Below are 22,418 nucleotides of genomic sequence, written 5' to 3'. Positions count from 1 at the left end.
AATAGCAGCTGCCTTCGGCTCAGGTCATGATCCCAGCGTCCTGGGATCGAGTCCCACATCGGGCTCCTTTCTCATCAGGGAGCCTGCTTCTCCCTCTGCCTCTGCCTGCCATTCTGTCTGCCTGTGCTCGCTCTCTCTCCCCCTCTCTCTCTGACAAATAAATAAATAAAATCTTTAAAAAAAAAAAGAGAGAGAGAGAGAAATAAAGAAAGAACCAAATGGAAATTCTGGAGCTAAAGAATCAAGGAATGAAATGAAGAAAGCAACAGAGGACATCAATAATGGAACAGATTAGGCAGAAGACAGAATCAGCAAGTTAGAAAATAGGAACATTGAAATAACTCGGTCAGAAGAAAACAAACAAAAAAAAAAGTCAAAAAGCAAAGAAAACCTAAGTAATCTATGTAACACCATCAAAAGAAGCAATATCAGAATTATCAGAGTTCTAAAAGAGGGGGAGAAGAAAACACAAACCTTATTGGAAGAAATGATGGTTTAGAACTTCCCAAACTCAGGAAGAGACGTGGACATTCAAGTTCATGATGCTAAAAGAGCACCCATTATTTCAATTCAAAATGATCTTCATCAAGGCACATTAGAATTAAACTGTCAAAAATCAAAGACAAAGAGAGTACCCTAAAAGACTGTAACCTACAAAGAAAGCTCTCTTAGATTATCAACAGAGTTCTCAGCAGAAACCTTAGGGTCAAGAGAGCGTGGGATGATGTATTCAAAGTTTTAGAGGAAAAAAATTGCCATCCAAGAATAGTCTATCTGGTAGTTATCCTTCAGAAACAAAGGACAAACAAAAGCTGAGGGACTTCAGCAGCAGAACTGCCTGACAAGAAATGCTGAAGGATTTCTTCAAACTGAAATGAAAGACACTAATTAGTAATAGGAAAACATACCAAAATATACATTGGTAGAAGTAAATATACAGTCAGATTCAGAACCCTAATTCTGTAATATGATGGTGTGTTAATCACCTTATAGATAATCACCTATATTATAAATGTTAAAGTATTAAAACTACTTAACACTAGTATAATTTCTTAATGAATACCCAATGTAAAAACAGGTAAATTGTGACATTAAAAATATAAAATGGAGGGACAAAAGGTAGAGTTGAGTGTTTTGGTTTTTTTTTTTAAGATTTTATTTATTTAATTGTCAAAGGCCAGAGAGCACAAGCATTGGGAAGGGCAGGCAGAGGGAGAGGGAGATGCAGGCTCCCCACTGAGCAAGGAGCCTAATGCAGGACTCGATCCCAGGCCTGGGATCATGACCACAGCCAAAGGCAGATGCTTAACCAACTGAGCCACCCAGTTGGCCCAAGGGTAGAGTTTTTATATGTGATCAAAGACAAGCTGCTTTCAAGTTAAAATGGACTGATACATCTATAAGACGTTTTATGTAAGCTTCACAGTAACCAAAAAGCAATAAATTCACAAAAAAATTAAAGTAAGGGAATCAGATGGTATCACCACATAAAACCACCGATTCACAAAAGTATACCTTTCTCTTTAACCACAATATTATGTTGATATCACCTAATTACTGAGAGACTACAGGGCTTTAAAGAACAAAGAGCAGAGTTTTTAAAAATTTATCTCCAATCTCCCAAGATCTATTTAATACATGGCACATAAAAGGTTGTATATCTAGTGGTCTTGAACTTGGCTCTGAAGTTTTGCAGACAAGGATTAAAATTCCATCTCCATCAGTTACCTCTTATATGACTTTGAGAAAGATATTTACTCCCTATAAAGCCACTTTCCAAAAAAAGTATTGCCTCTTTTCCTATGACCATGATGTTGTTAACAAAAAGACAGGCAGAATATGAGTGAACTTCTCACCATTCAACAGAGGAGCTGACATTTATCTAGTTCTAAGAAGTCACTTCTTGGGCTTCTGAAAAGATGTATAGCCCACACTATAACATAGTCAATCTAAGCCATTAACGTTAGAATTAATGAGAAAAAAATCTTCAAAATGCCAATGGGTATTGGACAGATATTGAAGATCCCACAATAAATCTGCTTTCCCTGGGATACTAATTAAGGGTCTCTGGGTTGTAGTCAACAGGCAACAGATACTCTTGCTAGATTAAATATGAGAGAATTTATTGGAAGAGTGCTGCTATTTCTCAAGATGTTGCAGAAGGAATTGAACAAAAAAGGTCAAGAAAAGAAGAAAATAAGGCAGCTCTAAGAATCTCAGCACAGAATTTCAAGGACACATTTATTTCTAGAAAACTACCACTCAAGTGACTCAGTTTTAATCAGTCATAATCACTAGGTCTCACTGTTTTCATATTTCAATTTTTTAAATTAACATATAATTTTTATTAACATATAATATATTTCAACTTTTTAAAAGATGGGTAGCTCAGTTTGTATCAGTAGCCTGACCAAGGACCAGGTCAGAATAGAAACTATTCCCAGTGAGAAGAGAAAGTGTCATGAGCTTTTTCAAAGCATCTTATATACAACTAACTTTTTCAGCATTAAAACAAATTTCATCTTTTACAACTAATACAATACGATGCCAAATAACTGTTCTATTTATTGAGTTAGAAACAACACAAAGAATTAAAAAGAAAATAGAAATGAAAACCGCTTCCTTGGTGCCAGTAAAATAAGAAACATTTTAAAAATATAAAAAAAATTCTGAAATAAACATTTTTTGACAAATGCAGAAATCAAGTGATAGAAAAATAAACTGGTATGGCAGATAATTTATCTCTGCTTCCTCACAAATGTGGTAGAGAGAGACAGCTATCTTCCAAAACTTTTCCTTCCCCCTCCACATTACAGAATTGTTTTGAGGAAGCCCACGCATAACCATAGCTAGGTTTCCCAGGTGCACGTGCAACTATCTAGATGGGTCCCATGTCTCCAGTTTTTCCCAACAGTTTTTCCCAACAGTGGAGCGTGTGTGTAACTGTCTACATAGACTTTTAAGATGCACATGAGCTTCTCCATGTGCTCTTCCCTTTTTGCTGGCTGGTTCTGAAGAGTGGCAGAACCAGTGGAAGGAACCAAGGTTTCTGAAATTTCTCAGAGAGGAAAGCCTCCCACAAGTCAGGAACTATCACATGAAGAAGAAATAGCTTTTACTTGGGATAAGCCATTAAATTTGGGGGTCTAGTTATCAGAACAGATAGAATTAATCCAGAATTTGTGGAAGAGGTGAAAAGCCAGGATAAGATATTGTTTTGGATGACAAATACTAGATTTAGCAAGATATTACAAGAAAGAGCAGAGCTCAGGCAAAAGTTAGCTGGTTTATGAGGCAAGAAAAAAAAAGTTTATAAGATCTGAGCACTTCTAGACCTCAAATAGGCAGGAGAGGAAATTTAAAAGTACTTTGTGGGAAACAAAATGTTAATCTTAGTTTTAAGTCACTTAGATGAAAAGTACAGTATAGGGAATATAATCAATAATAAATACTGTATTAACATTGAATGGTAACTACACTTGTAATAAGCCCTGAGTAATGTACAGAATTGTTATATCACTATGTTGTACACCTGAAACTAATACAATACTGTGTGTCAACTTCAATAAAATATTACTTCAATAAAAATATTAAATAATTTTTTGAAAACTTAAAATCTTTTAAAATGGCCCAGTTAGAGTTTAGTCTTATAAAAACAAATGATTAGGTATGTTGCCTTCCATGTCAAAACTATTGTTTCAGATGGTTTTAAGATAATCATCATTACAATGAGAAAAAGTTATAAGGACTAGGAACCATAGAAACAATGAATACTAGAAAACTATATCTAGAAAATTACACTGCTGGGGGTTGAATCCTGACAATGAAACAGATTGAAAATAAATAAATCAGATGTTTGGCCAAAGACATGATAAGCATACCCTCAAAAAACTTTTGACTGTTAAGACTTTCAAACAATTCTAGAGGCTCCCCCTGTAAACTTGAGTAAGCAGAAAGTTGTTGGAAAACATAAGCAAATACAAAGTATGATATATACTCACCAACACCCACTTCAGGTGTGTCCATGAAAGATAATGGACAAGAAGGGGTGCAGGTGGCTTTGGAGAGCAATGAACAAAAGAATTTCTTCCAGAGTTAAATCAAGTCCCATGGAACACCTGGGTGGCTCAGTCTGTTAAGTGTCTGACTCTTGATTCCAGCTCAGGTCATTATCTCAGGGTCATGAGATTAAGCCCCACATAGGGCTCCATGCTGGGTGAGAAGCCTGCTTAAGATTCTCTCTCTCCCAAAGGGGAACCTTGTTTCACTGTTGGTGGCAATGCAAGTTGGTGCAGCCACTTTGGAGAACAGTGTGGAGATTCGAGCTTCCCTATGACCCTGCAATTGCACTACTGGGTATTTACCCCAAAGATACAGATGTAGTGAAAAGAAGGGCCATCTGTACCCCAATGTTCATAGAAGCAATCGCCACAGTCACCAAACTGTGGAAAGAACCAAGATGCCCTTCAACGGACGAATGGATAAGGAAGATGTGGTCCATATACACTATGGAGTACTATGCCTCCATCAGAAAGGATGAATACCCAACTTTTGTATCAACATGGATGGGACTGGAAGATATTATGCTGAGTGAAATAAGTCAAGCAGAGAGAGTCAATTATCATATGGTTTCACTTATTTGTAGAGCATAACAAATAATATGGAGGACATGGGGAGATGGAGAGGAGAAGGGAGTTGAGGGAAATTGGAGGGGGAGATGATCCATGAGAGACTATGGACTCTGAAAAATAATCTGAGGGTTTTGAAGGGGCGGGGATAGGAGGTTGGGTGAGCCTGGTGGTGGGTATTATGGAGGGCACGTATTGCATGGAATACTGGGTGTGGTGCATAAACAATGAATTCTGTTACACTGAAAAGAAATTAAGTTTTTAAAAAAGGAAAAAAAAAAAAAAGATTCTCTCTCTCCCTCTCTCTCTGTCCCTCCCTCCCCACTCTGGCTAGTATGCTCTCTCTTTAAAAATAAATAAATAAATAAATAAAGCTCCTAAATAAGGAATTTCCTTTTTTGGCAGAATCCTGCCATCAGGATTCGATCACTGCTACAAACCAAAAATTACTGTGTTTATCAATTCTTCTCTTTCTAGACAGGTGGCTCTACTCCATCATTGTACATTAGGTATATGTGTATATAGAAAAGTGTCAGGAAATAAAGGAACTTGTCTTTTATTCTGTAAGTTGTGAAACCTTCAAGATATGCACCTGCATCTGATATAAATGATTGACATTGCCCAGGCATACTGGATTTTGAAATGGATAAAGAAATAAAATTGGAAATTCAGGCTATCCTCATTGAGGATGGAGTAAATTGGTTCTACATATGGGGGAAATAGGGATACAAATGGACATTTGGTAGCTAGAAAGGAAGACTAGCAGAGATGATTAGCTGGGAAGCAAAATACTATATTTCCCCAGCAGCCAAGAGCTCCTGTTCCCTCCCTTTTATGCAGCCATGTGGCAATTTCTTATTAATGAAATGGAAGAAAAAGAATGCCTGTGAGTTGCAGGCCAATGTTTTGAAGAATCAGGTTTTTATTCTCAATGTCTTATTTTGGTTCAGCCAGCTTACTTCAAAGACAAGGAGTTCCCAGGGGATAGATGAGTCCTAAAATGGGAGGTGCCTGGGCCCCTGGATTATAACATGGAGGAAAGATATACAATAATCAGGAACACACACTTGGACAATTACATAAGGGAAAAATCAACTTCTATTGTGCTAATTACTAAAACCTAGAGAATGGAGAGTTTGTTTTATTATCTAGAATTTGCTAACTATAATTTATACTTCAACATGAAAGGAAAAACATACAGATTTACTCTGTTACCCAAAAATGCCAAATAACAACTAAAATGACAGAAAAAGGAAAAATAAACACAAACAGAAAGATAACAAAATAAATGACAGAAGTGAAGTGATATCAATGATATTTGGAAAACTGGAAAATATCTAATTTAGGAAAGCCAATGAATCATCAAGAAAATTATTGCTATAGAACATTAGATAGATTTAGGAATTGGAGACCAAAGATACTTCTGAAGGTAGATATGGAAGAGATACTGATGACAGAAGAGTTTACTAAGCAGTTGGGCCTCTAGAGCCCCACACAGTCTTTTATGTGTGTGGTGCTGCTGCTGCTCTCTAACCTAGGCAGAGACTACGGGTCTACACTAGGGATTCAGGACACAGGCACATCAGGAGTATGTGAAGAGAACTGAACAGAACTGAACAATGACAATCCCTCCTGCCACATAACCTCCTTCCTCTGACTGAGTTCTGAGGGACAAGTGGAAGCCAAGTTTGCTCCCATGCATTCTGATGCCAGTCAGAGGTTAAAGAGAATTTAACTGAGGAAAGTGGCCACTGTCAAGGTAGAGCCCTCAAATGTACTAACGTTTGTAGGTTCCTTGGGGGAATATTCAGGTTTGAAGCAGCCACAAAACCACCCTCAGTAAGTCCTGCCAATATATAAACAGCTTCTAATTGGTTTTTAAGGATTCTATCCTAAATATGAATAGACATCTAAGGTTCACTGGACATTTTAGGGAAGTCACCAGGATAAATGAGAAGGACCAAGACAAACTAATAGCTATAAGGAACTCAAAAGCAAAGAAAAGTCCAAGAAAAACTCCAGTAAAACATAAAATTAAATTAAGCTCTTCAGAAAGACAGAAAGTACAGAACAGTCCAAGAGAGAACTTTCAGGGGACAAAATAGAACTCTTGGGTATGAATAATTTGATGACAAAAATAAAACATTTAATACCATGATTAGGAAATAAAGCTGAGGGAACATCCCAGAAAGTAAAACAGAGAAGGAAAATGAGACAAATACAAGAAAATTAGAGAATCAATCATCTAATTGATGGGTATTGCAGAGAGAGAGATCAGGGGAACAGTGAGGGAAAAGTTGTAAAGTACAAAATGAAATAAAAATTTCTAAGAACAGAAGAGAATAAACATCCAGTTCAACAGGCACAATAAAAATAAATCAATAAACATTTAAAAACACCCCACAGCGCATTTTTTCAGTACTCTGGAAATAAGGAGAAGATCTTAAAGACTTTCAGAGAGAAACAGACTCATAAACAAAGACATAAGGATCAAAATGGCACATAGCCTATCCACAGCACCACAGGCCCTAAAGGACCATAAATTCTTTCAAAATTCTAAAGGACCAATGCATTCTAGGCCAGAATTCTGAAACCAGTCAATCAGTTAAGAATAAGGACACAATAAAGTCATTTTCAGATATGCAGGAACTCAATCTTCACCCCCCATGCATTTTTTTCTTCATCAGGACCTACTGGAGATTATGTTCCCACAAAAATGAGGGACTGGGCCAAGGAAAAGAATACATGAGATCAAGGGCACAGAGAATCCAATACAAGAGAAAATAAAGAAAACTAAAATGTCAAATAGTCCTAGAGAACAATCAACTTAGCAGTCTGTAGCAAAAATATTTGAAGCCTACCCCTCCTAAAATTGGTGTTTAAGTTGGACAAAAACAAAACTGGAAGTAAGAAGTATTCTTTTTTAAGAGCTGGAAAGGAATTTATAATCTTCTACTTTCTCATTTTATAGATGACAGAACTGAGATTCAAAATGGTTGTCACCTACCTTCTTAACAGACAAAGTCTGCCTCTACTCTGAAGCCACTATAGAGAAAGCTGGACGCACATAATTAGGAAAGAATAGAGCTGCAGTCTGGAGTGAAGGAAAACTTCTTAAACCATGCCTTTCCTCCTTTTTTTTTATATTTAGTTCAGTTTGGATCTAGGCCAAAACTGATTCCCATTTTTATGAACAAAGATATACTTTACAGTTTATTTCTGTCCATTTACTCTGGCATCAGATGATTTGCTTTTAGCTAAACTACTATATAATCACATTGCTTTTATTGTATAGCTTTTGCAGCAGTAGCTATAAACTTCAGGCAAGTTTTTGTTGTCCTTTCAAAAATAATAATTGGCTTCTCTCAATTTACAATGCATTCTATTTTTATCCTGATGAATTGTATCACCCGTAACATATATGCAGTTTTGGAGAGAATGCAAAGATTTCTTGCAGACCAGTAAACCCTTTCATTTGCCTTTTGTTTGTGATTGTTGAACACGTGCTGCATAAATCTGTTTCTCTTAAAAGAGCCATAGTTTCAACTTTTTAAGTTTTAAAACTGGCATTTTTCCCATTCTTCAGTTCTACCTGGGTTACTGTCTTTTTGAATCTTCCTCTTCAAGAAAGTGCTGGTGATTAATGAGAAGATGCTGTTCTGCATTCTGAGTTTCTGTGCATGGGACAACTTCCTATATACTGCTGGCCAGGTGGAAAATTTAATCTTTTGTTAACAAAGTAATTTCATATTTCACCTGCTCCAAAAGACCTATTCAAAATATAGATAAGATGACTGAGTAGTCTGCCACTTCCTTTTTTCAAGTGTTTAAAATTTTGTGTAACTTTTGCTAGACTTACTTTTTCAGGTTAAGGGCACTGTTAGAATGCATAAGATCATACCATAAATTATGCCTATTTCTATTTTTTTTACTAATCTTTGTGAGACAATCACATGGTTTATTAACATCCTATGATTTTGCTCTTACTTTGAAAAGATATGTTTCCATTAGTGCTTAGTTTTTTTAAAGATAATTGACTTGCATTCAAAGGGAAGCATCACTTTTAGGAGCAGAAGATGATAATTAAGACCTAAGGATAACATTTTCAGAATGAAGTAGAAGTGATCTCAACCTAAATTACCATATCCCTCACATTCTGTAGCGATTTCTAGCTTTTCAGGCATTTTCAGATACATTATCTCTTTTGATCTTCACAACTACTCTATCAAGTATATAGAAAAGAGACCGATATCTCCATTTTGCAAACATAAAACCTGATTCAAGTTACCTACCTCAATCAAAATCACACAGTGAGAAGCTGACAGACCTTGGCCTTGGAATCAAATCCCTTGACTCTGCATTCTAGTACAGGGTTGTTGGGGTGAAACAGAACTCTTAGAGATTAAGTCTGTGAGAACTTATTTATACTACACTTGATCTTAGCCAGAAGGCTGAGAAGCGACTCATGAGAACTTACTTATAAATAGTTATTAAAAATCTTTGTAAATTTAAATAATGAGTTGTTAAACTTTTCATCACTTGACAAGAGTAAATGCCTTCTAGAAAAAAATGTATAAAAAGATACAGCTATTGCCTAAATTAAAGAGATGACACTGAATTATATTCTTAATGTATTTACCTTTTATAAATAAAAAAAATATTTCACAAGAGTTCCAAATCAGGATGGCAATTCACGAAGATCTTGAACTCCCCTCCTCCCATAGACACACGGAGTTTAGAGCTATGTATGGAATAATTTCCTCTCAAAAAAAAAAACAAAAACTAAAGGTCTGCCAACTGGAGACTACACATTGAACAAATAAGAAGAAAACCACATTGAGAGCCTGGAACACAAGCTCACTATAAACTCTATCCCCAGTACAGTGATCCACAACTAGGAGAAAACTTTACCTGTGGAGCTTCTCTCCAAATAACAAAGGGTACATCAGGCTTTTAGGACACTGAGACATTTAGGACATGCACCTGAGACACATGCCCCCAAAACATCTAACTTTGAAAACCAACAAGACCCATAAGATTATAGAGACCTGGGAGACTGCTCTTACACAGCCCAGTACTCAGATTCACTTACCCCAGACCAAGCTCAGAGACAGCCAAAGGTGCCCAGATTTAAAGTGAAGGACACAATGAATTCTGTTACGCTGAAAAGAAATAAAAATTAATTAATTAATTAATAAAAAAAATATATATATGTGTGTGTGTATATATATATATATATATATATATATATATATATATATATAAAATAAAGTGAAGAACACTCAACATTTATATTAAAGTGTCAGCCTGAGAGTCAGGCATCTAATTTAACACACACAGCCAGGAGCCCATGAGAACACTCTCCAGGGACTGGAGGCACCATCTTCACACTCTCCCTTTGCCATTCTCTAGAGCACCAGTATCTCCCAGCATGGAACATTTACATGCATCTTGTCGCCCAATTTTTATGGCTGCTGCCCAAGGGAAATCTCTTGACTAATAGCTCTGCAGGCCAAGGAAACTTGCATTCTTGGTCTCATGGGACTGTAATAATTTGTGTCACACAGGAAAGAGAGCATACCCCTGTCTGGTGCCCCAATTTTTGTGATTGCTGCCAGGCAACACCTCTATGTAGCCTGACTGTGGTGACCAGTGGGGCTTTTGTTCATGGGTCCCATAGGACTGTAACCAATGGATAGAGATCTTAAACAGCTAACACCCAGGAGCTCTTTCTTTCTGTAAAGGAGGTCTATTAGCTAATTATCATGGCTATAGTATATTTTCTAATTAAACACACATCTAGGTGCTGACTATAATCCTTCCAGAGACTTTGGAGGGAGGGCACTATCTTTTTCTTCTCCCTCTGCCACACCCAGAGCACCAGTATCTATGTGAGATTTACATCATCGCTAGTGCCCTTGGATTTTACATCTGATGCCCCAGTTTTGGCAGCTGCTCTCCAGGGGAAGTCCCTTGATCACTTGGCCCTAGTGGCCAGGAGGCCTTATACTCCTTCGTCCACAGGATGTCAGCAATTAGAGAGATAGTTTTTGACAGCCAACTCAGGGCACTATGCAGACAGCAGAATGAGGTACAAACCCAGTCTTTCTGTGAAGGAGGTCTCTTTGCTTGTCCTGGAGCTTTAGTGTAAAGGCTGACTTCAGGCTTCATATACATCTAGTAGATTACAGGGCTTTTCTCAAGGAATATAGTTTGTGGACACCATTTTGGCATTCTTTCTACCTTGTTCCAACTTGCCATTATCTCCCAGAAAGAAGTCTATACACTCATTTGGAGCTCTAATTTTTATGACTACAGATCAGAAAACAACACCAAATGCCCTGGCAAGCAGGCTGAGTGCTGAGATCCTCCTCTTAAGAATACTGACACGTCTTGGTATATCTTCAAATACTGGAGCTATTAAAAATATGATACTCTGCTTGGACAAGCACAAAGGTTTGGGATATGACAAAGAACTGGGAAAGGGTTGAGCAAAAAGTCTCACCTTCTTCAAGAACTTGGAGAGGTGATTATTTCATCTGCTGTATAGAAACCAACACAGAAAGTCAAGCAAAGTGCAGAAACAGAAGAATATGTCCCAAATGAAAAATAAGATAAAACTCCAGGAAAAAAAAACTTAATGAAAGAGAGATAAGTAATATAGCTGATAGAGTTCAGTGTAATGATCCTTACCAAACTGGGGAGAAGAATGGATAAACATTGAAGGTGAAACCTTCAACAAAGAGACGAAAAATATAATAAAGTACCAAACAGAAGTCACAGAGCTAAAGAATACAACTGAACTGAAAAAATACATTAGAAGGGTTCATTAGGGGGGTGCCTAGGTGGCTCAGTGGGTTAAGCCGTTACCTTCGGCTCAGGTCATGATCTCAGGATCCTGGGATCGAGCCCCGCATCGGGCTCTCTGCTCAGCAGGGAGCCTGCCTCCTCCTCTCTGTCTGCCTGCCTTTCTGCCTGCTTGTGATCTCTCTCTGTCAGATAAATAAATAAAATCTTAAAAAGAAAAAAAAAAAAAAAAGAAGGGTTCATTAGGAGACTAGTTGAAGCAGAAGAAAAGATTAGTCAACTCAAAAACATAAATTGTATGTTAGGCAACAAACATGTCTTAATTGATTGGGTGTAATTCACCCAATCAGAGCAGCAAATAGGAAAAAAAAGAAGAAAAGAAAAGAAATGAAATAGCATAAGGGGTTTATGGAACATCAAATAGGTCAACGTTCACATTATACAGGTCCCAGAAGGAGAAGAGAGAAAGAGAAAGGGGCCAAAACCTTGAATAATGACTGAAAACTTCCTAACATGAAGAAAGAAACAACATTCAGACCAAGAAGCCCAGAGAGTTTGCAAACAAGATGAGGCCAAGAGACATAACTAAAATGTCAAAAGTTAAAGATGAAGAAAGAATGCCAAAAGCAGAAAAAAAGAAAACTTGTTATGTACAAGTGAATCCCCATAAAACTGCCAACAAATTTTTCAGCAGAAACTTTGCAGGCCAGAAGGGAGTGGTACAAATGTATATTCAAAGTGCTAAAGAAAAAGAACTCCCAACCAAGAATACTCTATCTGGCAAAGTTGTCATTTAAAATTGAAGGAAAAATGAAAGACAAGCAAAAGCTAAAGTTCATGGTAACCACAAAGCAAAAACTTACAGCAAACCCCCAAAAGATAAAGAGAAAGGAGTATAAGTATACCACTAAAGAAAGTATCCAAAACAAAAAGGAAAAAACAAGAAAAGAAATGAACAGAGAGGAAGTACAAAAACAGCCAGTAAAAATAACCAACAAAATGGCAATGAGTACATGCCTATTGATAACTTTATTTTTAATTTTTTTTATTTTTTTATAAACATATAATGTATTATTAGCCCCAGGGGTCCAGGTCTGTGAATTGCCAGGTTTACACACTTTACAGCACTCACCATAGCACATACCATCCCCAATGTCCATAACCCCACCACCTTCTCCCGAAACCCCTCCCCACAGCAACCCTCAGTTTGTTTTGTGAGATTAAGATAATTATTTTAAATGTAAATGAACTAAGTTCTCCAAGAGACATAGAGTAACTGAATGGATTGAAAACAAAACAACAAACAAACAAACAAAAGACCCATCTATGTCCTGCCTACAAGAGACTCACCTGAGATGTATGGATACACACAGATATAAAGTGAAATAGTGAAAAAAGAAAGATATCCTAGGCAAATGGAAACCAAAAGAAAGCTAGAGTATCAATACTTATATAAGACAAAATAAACTTTAAAATAAAGACTAACAAAAGACCAAAAAAAGGTGTTACGTTATGATAAAGGGGTAAATCCAAAAAAAGGATAAAACATTTATAAATATTTATGCACCCACCACAGGAGTACCTAAATAAATAAAGCAAATATTAACAGACCTAAAGGGAGAAATAGACAGTAATATAATAATATTAGGGGATCTTAATACCCCATTTACATCAATGAAGTAGTCATCCAGATAGAAAATGAACTTAAAAAATCAGCCTTCAATGACACATTAGACCAGTTGGACTTAATAAATATATACAGAACAGTCCATCTAAATGGATGGCAGAATACACATTCTTCTCAAGTGCACATGTAAAATTCCAGAATAAATTATAGGCCACAAACAAGTCTTAATAAATTTAAGAGTACTGAAATCATATCAAGGGGCTACTGAGTGGTTAGTTGGTTAAGCATCTCTCCTAATTTCAGCTCAGGTCATGATCTCAGGGTCCTGGGATGCAGTGATGGGTTCTGTACTCAGAAGGGAGCCTGCTTGAGGAGTCTCTCTCCCCCTCCCCTCTGCCCTTCCTCCCCTGCACTATCTTTCTCAAATAAAATTTTAAAAAGAAATCATTATCAAGCATCTTTTCCAAACTCAATAGTATGAAATTAGAAATTAGGGGTGCCTGGGTGGTTCAGTCCTTAGGCATCTGCCTTTTGCTAAAGTCTGATTCCAGTGTCCTGGGATCAAACCCCACACTGGGCTCCCTGCCCAGCAAAAGCCTACTTCTCCCTCTCACTCAGCCCCTGCGTGTGTTCCCTCTCTTGCTGTGTCTCTCTCTGTCAAATAAATAAATAAACTCTTTAAAAAAAAAGAGTTTATTTATTTATTTGACAGATAGACATCACAAGTTGGCAGAGAGGCAGGCAGAGGGAGAGAGGGAAGCCAGCTCCCCATTGAGCAGAGAGCCCAATGTGGGGCTCGATCTCAGGACCCTGAGATCATGACCTGAGCCGAAGGCAGAGGCTTTAACCCACTGAGCCTCCCAGGTGCTCCTAAATAAAATCTTTGAAACTGGAAATGAATTACATGAAAAAAACTGGAAAATTCACAAATATCTGGATATTAAACAATATCCCACTGAACAAGCAATGGGTCAAAGAAATCAAGATAAATTTTAAAATACCTTGAGAAAAATGAGAGTGAAAATTTAACATACCTAAAATTTGTGGGATGCAGCAAAAGCAGTTCTAAGAGGCAAGTTCATAGCAATTATGCCTACCTCAAGAAACAAGAAAAATCTCAAGAAACTTAATTTTACACCTCAAAGAAGCAGAAAAAGAAGAAACAAAGCCCAAAGTTAGAGAAGAAAGGAAATAATAAAGACTAGAGCAGAAATAAACAAAATAGAGATTAAAAAGACAATAAAAAGGTCAGTAAAACTGAGAATGGGTTATTTAGAAAGATAAATGAAACTGGCATGACTTACGAGGGTGGGGAATAGAAAGGATTATAAACAAATATAAATATATGCTAACAAACTGAACAACCTAGAAGAAACGGATAAATTCCTAGAAACATACAACCTACCAAGACTGAGTCACATTGAAATAGAAAACTTGAACAGAATCATTCTAGTAAGATTGACTTAGTGATCAAAAACTTTCCGAAAAACAAAAGTCCAAGACCAGATGACTTTACTGATGAATTCTACCAAATAGTCAAAGAAGAATTAATAATAATCCTTCTTAAATTCTTCCCAAAAAAAAGAAGAGAGGAAACTCTTCCAAATTCATTTTCAGAAGTCAGCATACCAAACCCAACAAGGTTACAAAAAGAAAAGAAAATTACATCCAAATATCCCTGATAAATAATAGATGCAACAATCCTCAACAAAATATTAGCAAACTGAATTCAGCAATATACTGAAAGGTTCACACAGCATGATCAAGTGGGATTTACTCCAAGGATTCACGGATAGTTCAACATCCACCAATCAGACAATGTGATACACATTTTAAAAATGAAGAACAAAAATCATATGATGATGTCAATAGATGCAGAAAAAAGCATTTGGCAAAATTCAATTCCATTTACAATAAAAATTCGCAATGAATTAATATGGAGGGAACATACTACAACATAATAAAAGCCATATATGATAAGCCTGAAGCTAATATCACACTCAACAATGAAAAGCTGAAAGTCTTTATTCTAAAATAAAGAAAAAGATGGTGATGTCCACTTTCATTCAACATAGGATTAGAAGTCCTAGCCAGAGCAATTAGACAAGAAAAAGAAATAGGAAAGGGAGATATAAAACTGTCATTATTTGCAGATGACATGATTTTATAGAAAACAATAAGACTGCATCAGAAACTGTTAGAATAAATGAATTTAATAAAGTTTTAGGATACAAAATCAGTACACAAAAATCTTCTCTATTTCTATACATTAATAATGTACTATTAGAAAGAGAAATAAAGAAAAGAATCCCGTTTATAATTACATCAAAAAGAATAAAATTCCTAGGAAAAAATTAACTAAGAATATGAAAGACCTGTATACTGAAAACTACAAGACATTAATGAAAGAAATTGAAAACACAAATACATAAAAATGTAGTCCAGGGGTGCCTGGATGGTGTAGTTGGTTAAGTGTCTGACTCTTGGTTTCACCTCAGGTCATGGTCTCACGGTCATTCAATCATGCCCCACGTGGGGGTCCCCACTCAGCATGGAATCTGTTTAAGAATCTCTCTCTCCCTCCCCTTCTGCCCCAAGCCCCACACTTGTGCACTCTCTATCACTCTCTCTCTCTCTCTCAAATAAATAAATCTCAAAAAAAAAAAAAAAAGTCCATATGTCTGGATTGGAAGAATCAATATTGATAAAATGTCCATACTACTTAGAAATCTATGCAATTCCTACTGAAGTACAATGGTATTTTCAAAGAAATAGAACAAATAATCCTAAGATTTATGTGGAACCTCAAGAAAATCCAAATAGCCAAAGCAATCTTAAGAAGAAAAAAGCTCCTGGCATCACACTCCCTGACTTCAAACTATATTACAAGGCTATGGTAATTAGAACCTATATGGTATATATAATACCTATATGGTATTGGGGTGCCTGGGTGGCTCAGTCAGTTAAGCATCTGCCTTTGGCTCAGGTCATGATCCCAGGGTCCTAGGATCAAGCCCCACATCAGGCTCCCTCCTCAACAGGGAACCTGATTCTCCTCTCCCTCTGCCCCTCCCCCTACTTGTGCTTTTTCGCTCTCTCTCAAATAAATAAATGAAATCTTAAAAAAAAAAAAAGTATGATATTGTCCTAAAAATTGCACATAAATCAATGGAACAGAATAGACAACCCAGAAGTAAATCCATGCATATATAGTCAATTAATTTATGACAAAGAAATCAAGAACATACAATAGAGAAAAGACAGTGCCATCAATAGATGGTGTTGGGGAAACTGGATAGCCATATGCTAAAGAATAGAACTTGACTGCTATCTGACACCACATATAAGAATTAAGACAAAGTGGACTAAAGATTTAAATGTAAGACTTAAAACTACAAAATTCCTAGAAGAAAATATCAGTGGTAATCTTCTTAACATAGGTCTTGACAATGATCTTAATATGCCAACAAAACCAGAAGCAACAAAAGCAAAAATATATAGAGATGCCTGGGTGGCTCAGTCAGTTAAGCTGCTGTCTTCAACTCAGGTCATGATCCCAGGGTCCTGAGATCAAGCCCCACATTAGGCTCTCTGCTCAGTGGAGAGCCTGCTTCTCCCTCTTCCTCTGCCACTCTGCCTACCTGTGCTCTCTCTCTGTCAATGAATAAATAAAATCTTTTTTTTTTTTTTAAGCAAAAATAAATATGTGACACTACCTCTAAAAAAAGGTTCTGCACAGCAAAGGAAACCATCAAAAGCAACCTAATGAATAGGAGAAAATGTCTGCAAATCATATATCTCATACGGGGCTAATATCCAAAATATATAAACAACCAACATACAACCAACAACAAAAAAGATCCAATTAAAAAATGGGCAGAAGATTGAAATAGACATTTTTCCAAAGAAGAGATACAAACAGCCAACAAGTACATAAAAAGATGTTCAGTATTATTAATCATCAGGCAAATGCAAATCAAAAACACAATTCTGTATCATCTCATACCTGTTAGAATGACTACTATCAAAAAAGACAAGAAATAACAAGTATTGGCAAGGATGTGGAGAAAGGGAAACCTTGTGCAACACTGATAGGAATGTAAATTGGTGCAGCCACCCTGGAAAACATTATGAAGTTTCCTCAAAAAATTAAAAATAGAAGTACCATATGAGCCAGCAACTCCACTTCTGGGTATTTATCCAAAGAAAATGAAAACAGTGACTCAAAAAGATGTATGCACTTCCATGTTCATTGCAGCAGTATTTACAACAGTCAAGATACAGAAACTACCTGTGTGTCCAACAGATGAATACTTAGAGTGTGTATATATAGAATGAATATTATAGCCATAAAAAAGGATAAAATTTTGTCATTTGTGACAATATAGATGGACCTCAAGGGCATTATGCTAAGTGAAAAACAAGTCAGACAGAAAAACAAATTCCATATAATCTCTCTTACATGTGGAATCTTAAAAAGCAAAAGAAAACAATAAAAAAAAAAAAAACCAAGATCTTAGATATAAAAAACAGATTGGTGACTGTTGAGGGTGAGAAAAATGGATGAAGAGGATCAAAAAGTAAAAAAAATAATAATAATAATAAATAACAGTCTGAAGGACAATGGGCCAAGAACCAAAAAAAAAAAAAAAAAAAAAAGAGAGAGAGAGATAGAGAGAGAAAAGGAGAGAGTAGGAGTTCAACTCTTCAGAGACTGCATCAGGTAGGGTCTTATAAACTATTGTAGAGACTTCGGCTTTTATTTTCAGTAACATGGAAAGTTATTGTAGGATTCTGAGCAGATGAATGACATGATTTGATGTTATTCTTTTTTGAAGACTTTATTTTTTTTATTTATCTATTTGAGATAGAGAGAGCATGAGCAGGGGGAGAGGCAGAGGGAGAAGCAGACTCCCCACTAAGCAGGGCGTTCAATCCCAGGACCCTGGGATCATGACCTGAGCTGAAGGCAGACGCCTAAAGGACTGAGCCACTCAGGTTTCCCAGATATTATTTTTAAGGTACTACTGTATTAAGAATAGACTATTGAAATTAAAAAAAAATTCATTTTTAAATACAAAAAAAAAAAGAATAGACTATTAAGAGTCAGAAGGAGGGAGATGAATTTAAAAGGTAGTATGATAATTTCAAGCGAGAGATAGCAGTGACTTGAACCAGAGTAGCAACAATGAAGGTAATGAGAAATTATTTAAATATTGTGTGTTTTAAAAGGTAGAGCCAACAGGATTTGCTGATGGATTAGAGATAAAATGTTACAAAATCCCAGATTACTGGCTTGAACAACTAGTGAATAAGAATGCAAAAACACATGTCATAAAGACTAAAACAGGAAAATTTGGTCTTAGGAATGACACTATCAAATAAGAAACAAATAGGCAAGGACACCTGGGTGGCTCAGTGTGTTAAAGCCTCTGCCTTCGGCTCAGGTCATAATCTCAGGGTCCTGGGATCAAGCCCCGCATCAGGCTCTCTGCTCAGCAGGGAGCCTGCTTCCTCCCCTCTCTCTCTACCTGCCTCTCTGCCTCCTTGTGATCTGTCAAATAAATAAATAAAATCTTAAAAAAAAAAAAAAAGAACAAACAAACAAGTAGGCAGGGGTGCCTGGGTGGCTCAGTGGGTTAAGCCTCTGCCTTTGTTTTGGGTCATGATCCCAGGGTCCTGGGATCTGGAGCCCTGCATCCAGCTCTCTGCTCAGCAGGGAGCCTGCTTCCTCCTCTCTTTCTCTCTGCCTGCCTCTCTGCCTACTTGTGATATCTATCTGTCAAGTAAGTAAATAAAATCTTTAGAAAAGAAAAAAAAGTAGGCTAACAAAAAAACAGTATTTTAACTTAAAAATGAATAGCTCATTTTCTCATGGCCTAATTAATGGGTTTATTTTTGCAATGATTTTGGCTTATCCACTTCCATTAATATTTTACAGTATTCTTTTTTACTAATTTTTTAATTTAAATTCCATTAGTTAACATATAGTGAATCATTGATTTCAAATGTAGAGTTCAATCATTCATCAGTTGCACATAATACTCAGTGCTCATTATATCATGTGCCCTCCTTAATGCCCATCACTCAATTACCCCATCTCCCCATCAAATCCCCCCGATTTCATCTTATTTCATTTTCCCCCTTCCCCTATGATCTTCTGTTTTGTTTCTTAAATTCCACATATGAGTGAAACCATATAATTGTCTTTCTATGACTGACTTATTTCGCTCAGCATAAAACCCTCCAGTTCCTATTAGTGAATATATCATTTCATGTTTTCACGTAACGTTATGTTGTACATATTTTCCATGTTATTTTTGTACCACGTAAACAATGTTATAATGACCATTTTTATAAATAGAGCCTTTTTCTTTTACTGAAAAAAAAATCAAAATAGGACCAGTGGTTAAAGGCCTACAATACAGGTTACCATGTTGCTTCTTTAAAAAACTATAAAATTTAAGAGTTACTGGTAATGTAGAACCCCTATTTATTCATCAAACTCCATGCTCTCAACTGCTCAAGGCAAACACCTTGAAGGCATTCTTGACTCCTCTGTTTCTCTCAGCAGCAAATCCTACCAGATCAACCTTCAAAATGTATCCAGAATCTGACTTCTCACCACCACTACTGCTGTCTAACTTCTCTTCAGCTTTCCCTACTTTCATACTAGTACCTCATAGAGTCTATTCTCATTTTGTCCACTGTCCACTGTGCTCATAAAATGAATAGGGGAATTGAATCTGAAAGACCAGTTACGAGACCACTGTAATAATTCAGTGAGAAATGAATTGTGCCTATAGATTAGGGTAACTGTACTAGAGTTGATGGTAAGTGATCAGATTCTAAGTATACTGAATACATTTTCAAGATACAGTCAAAGCAATATTCTAGTGGATGGAAGTAAGATGTAAGAGACTCGTCCATGCTGGAGATATAAATTTAGGAGTTGCTGGCATATGAAGAATATTTAGAACTATGAGACTAGGTGAGATCCAAGAAAATGAGTGGAGATGAAACACAGAATCATGAACTAAGCCTCTGGGGACTCCATTAGTAGGATGTAGGGAACAGTGAAGGAACTGGCAAAGAAGCCTCAGGAGGAGCCACCAAAAAGGTAAAAAGAAAACCAAGTGAGTTTGGTGTCCTGGAAGCCAGGGGTTAATGACTATTAAAAAATAATGATGATAATTCAAGTAACGTAAGACTGAGAAGCGAGCAGGGGATTTGGTAAGGTGACCGTAAGGCCTTGACGAGAGCAATTTTAGTGGCGATGGCCAAGATGAAATCCTGATGGAGATAAATGTAAGGTAGAGTGAGAAAAGAATATGAAGTCAATAACCAGAGACAATGTTTCTGTAGAATTTTGTTGTAAGGCAGAACAAAGGAACGGACTGGTGAGAGAAGACGGATTGAGGGAAGATGTTTTGTTGTTTTTTAGAAATTATTGTTGTTGTTGTTGTTGTTGTTGCTATTGTTTTAATAAGGGGAACAGCCACATATTAATGAGCGTGTTCCAGAAGGGAGTAAAACAATTGACTCTGGGATGGATGAAGTGGCGTGCTTTAGTAGATAGTGAAAAATGGGGTCCAGTGCACAAGGTAGAGGAATAAGCTTTAGATAGTAGCGTTAAGGTTTATTTTTGGTTGCAGGCAAGAAAGCACAAGATATCAGGCTGTTACTGTTAATAGGTAGATCGGTATGGAAGTCTGTGGAAAGACTCTTTTGATTTTCTTTTTTTTTCTTTAATTTCATATACATTTCTTTTTTGTTTTATGCATTTTATTTTGATTTTTCAATTTAAGTTCAACTAATTAACATATGGTATCTTATTAGTTTCAGAGATAGAATTCCATGATTCATCAATCTTACATAATACCAAGTATTCATTATATCACATGCCCTCCTTAATGTCTATCACTCAGTTATCCTATCCCCCCACCTTCCTCCCTTCCAGCAACCATCAGTTTATTTCCTGATTAAGAGTCTCTTATGGTTTGTCTCCCTCTCTGATTTCATCTTGTTTTGTTTTTCTCTCTCTTCCCCTATGATCCTGTTTTGTTTCTTAATTATTTTAATAAGATAGTACGCAAGAAGAGAAAGATGTAGAGAATGTGTCGCAGGTTTAAAGCAAGACAAAAGGTAATAAATCATGTAGGAGGGTGGGAGCATGAATGAGCACTCATCAGAGTATAAACCCTGGGATGACTGCCTGAAGACATTCAGAGTGTATTTGAGGTTCATGGTCATGAATTCAAAGAAAGACAAGTCCTCGAAGATGTGATTTCCCTCCTGCCCCATTTAGCTGCACCAATTCAGGTATAGAATGTGGGGAGCTAAATTTAACCAGGGTTATGATTTTGTCAAACAACTAAAAAGAAAAGTGCAGTGAATAGCATGATCATACTGATTAACCAACCATGGGATTTCACCAGTCTAAGAAGTAGGGGTAAGACATCAAGGAATAAAGGAGGAGAGAACGGAGCTGAGATCAATGGATTGGAGGCTCCCACAGGATCAAAGAATCGTGGAAGTTGGGTTTCTAGAGGAAGTAAGCTGAAAAGACAAGAGGTGGTAGTCATAGAGGAGGATGCATGAAATGGAGTTTGTGGAAGGGTTAGTTAGTTGGCAATAACAGAATCTTTTTTTTTTTTTTTTTTTTTGGCAATAACAGAATCTTGATCACATCTCACATCTGTTCAACAGCCTCCAGTGCTCACCTCTGCAAATAAAGACTACAGCCCTAACGTTAACTTCAAGACACTCCACTCTCAGCCTGCTTCTCAGTATTTGCCCCTGTACCCGCCTCATTACCTTCCCATCCTCAGCGCTTAAAAGCCCCTCTAATTCATTTCACTTCAGCCATCCTGACCTGTGTGCTCCAAATACGTTCATGCCTTGAGGTCTGCATGCAGATTGTACCCCCAGATTCTCCCCTCCCATCCTTCAAAGTCTTTGCCTAATTGTCACTTTCTCAATAATACCTTCCAGGGCTATCCTGATTAAATTGATCTAACACTTCCTACCTACATTTCCTGCTTTCTTTTCTCCATATCATTTGCCATTTTCCAATACTATACAATATATTTATTTTGTTTATTGCTTATCTTTCTCCCACTGGAATATGAGTTTGTGAGGACAGAGATTTTTGTCCATTTTAATTACAACTGTTTTCTCAACATCTAGCATACAATAGAGAATCAACTAATATACACTGTATGAATGGATTACTTTTATTCATTCTCATATTTAAGTTCTGCTATATTAACACATATAATGTCAATATGATCTTATTTTAATGTTCTGATGGAATTTTAAACAAGTATTTGTGTATCCTTTAGATTTGAAAATTT

This window comes from Enhydra lutris, unplaced genomic scaffold (assembly GCF_002288905.1).
Source record: "Enhydra lutris kenyoni isolate GAN:26980312 unplaced genomic scaffold, ASM228890v2 scaffoldscaffold15, whole genome shotgun sequence".
Lineage (NCBI taxonomy): Eukaryota > Metazoa > Chordata > Mammalia > Carnivora > Mustelidae > Enhydra > Enhydra lutris.
This window is presented reverse-complemented; position numbering follows the sequence as displayed.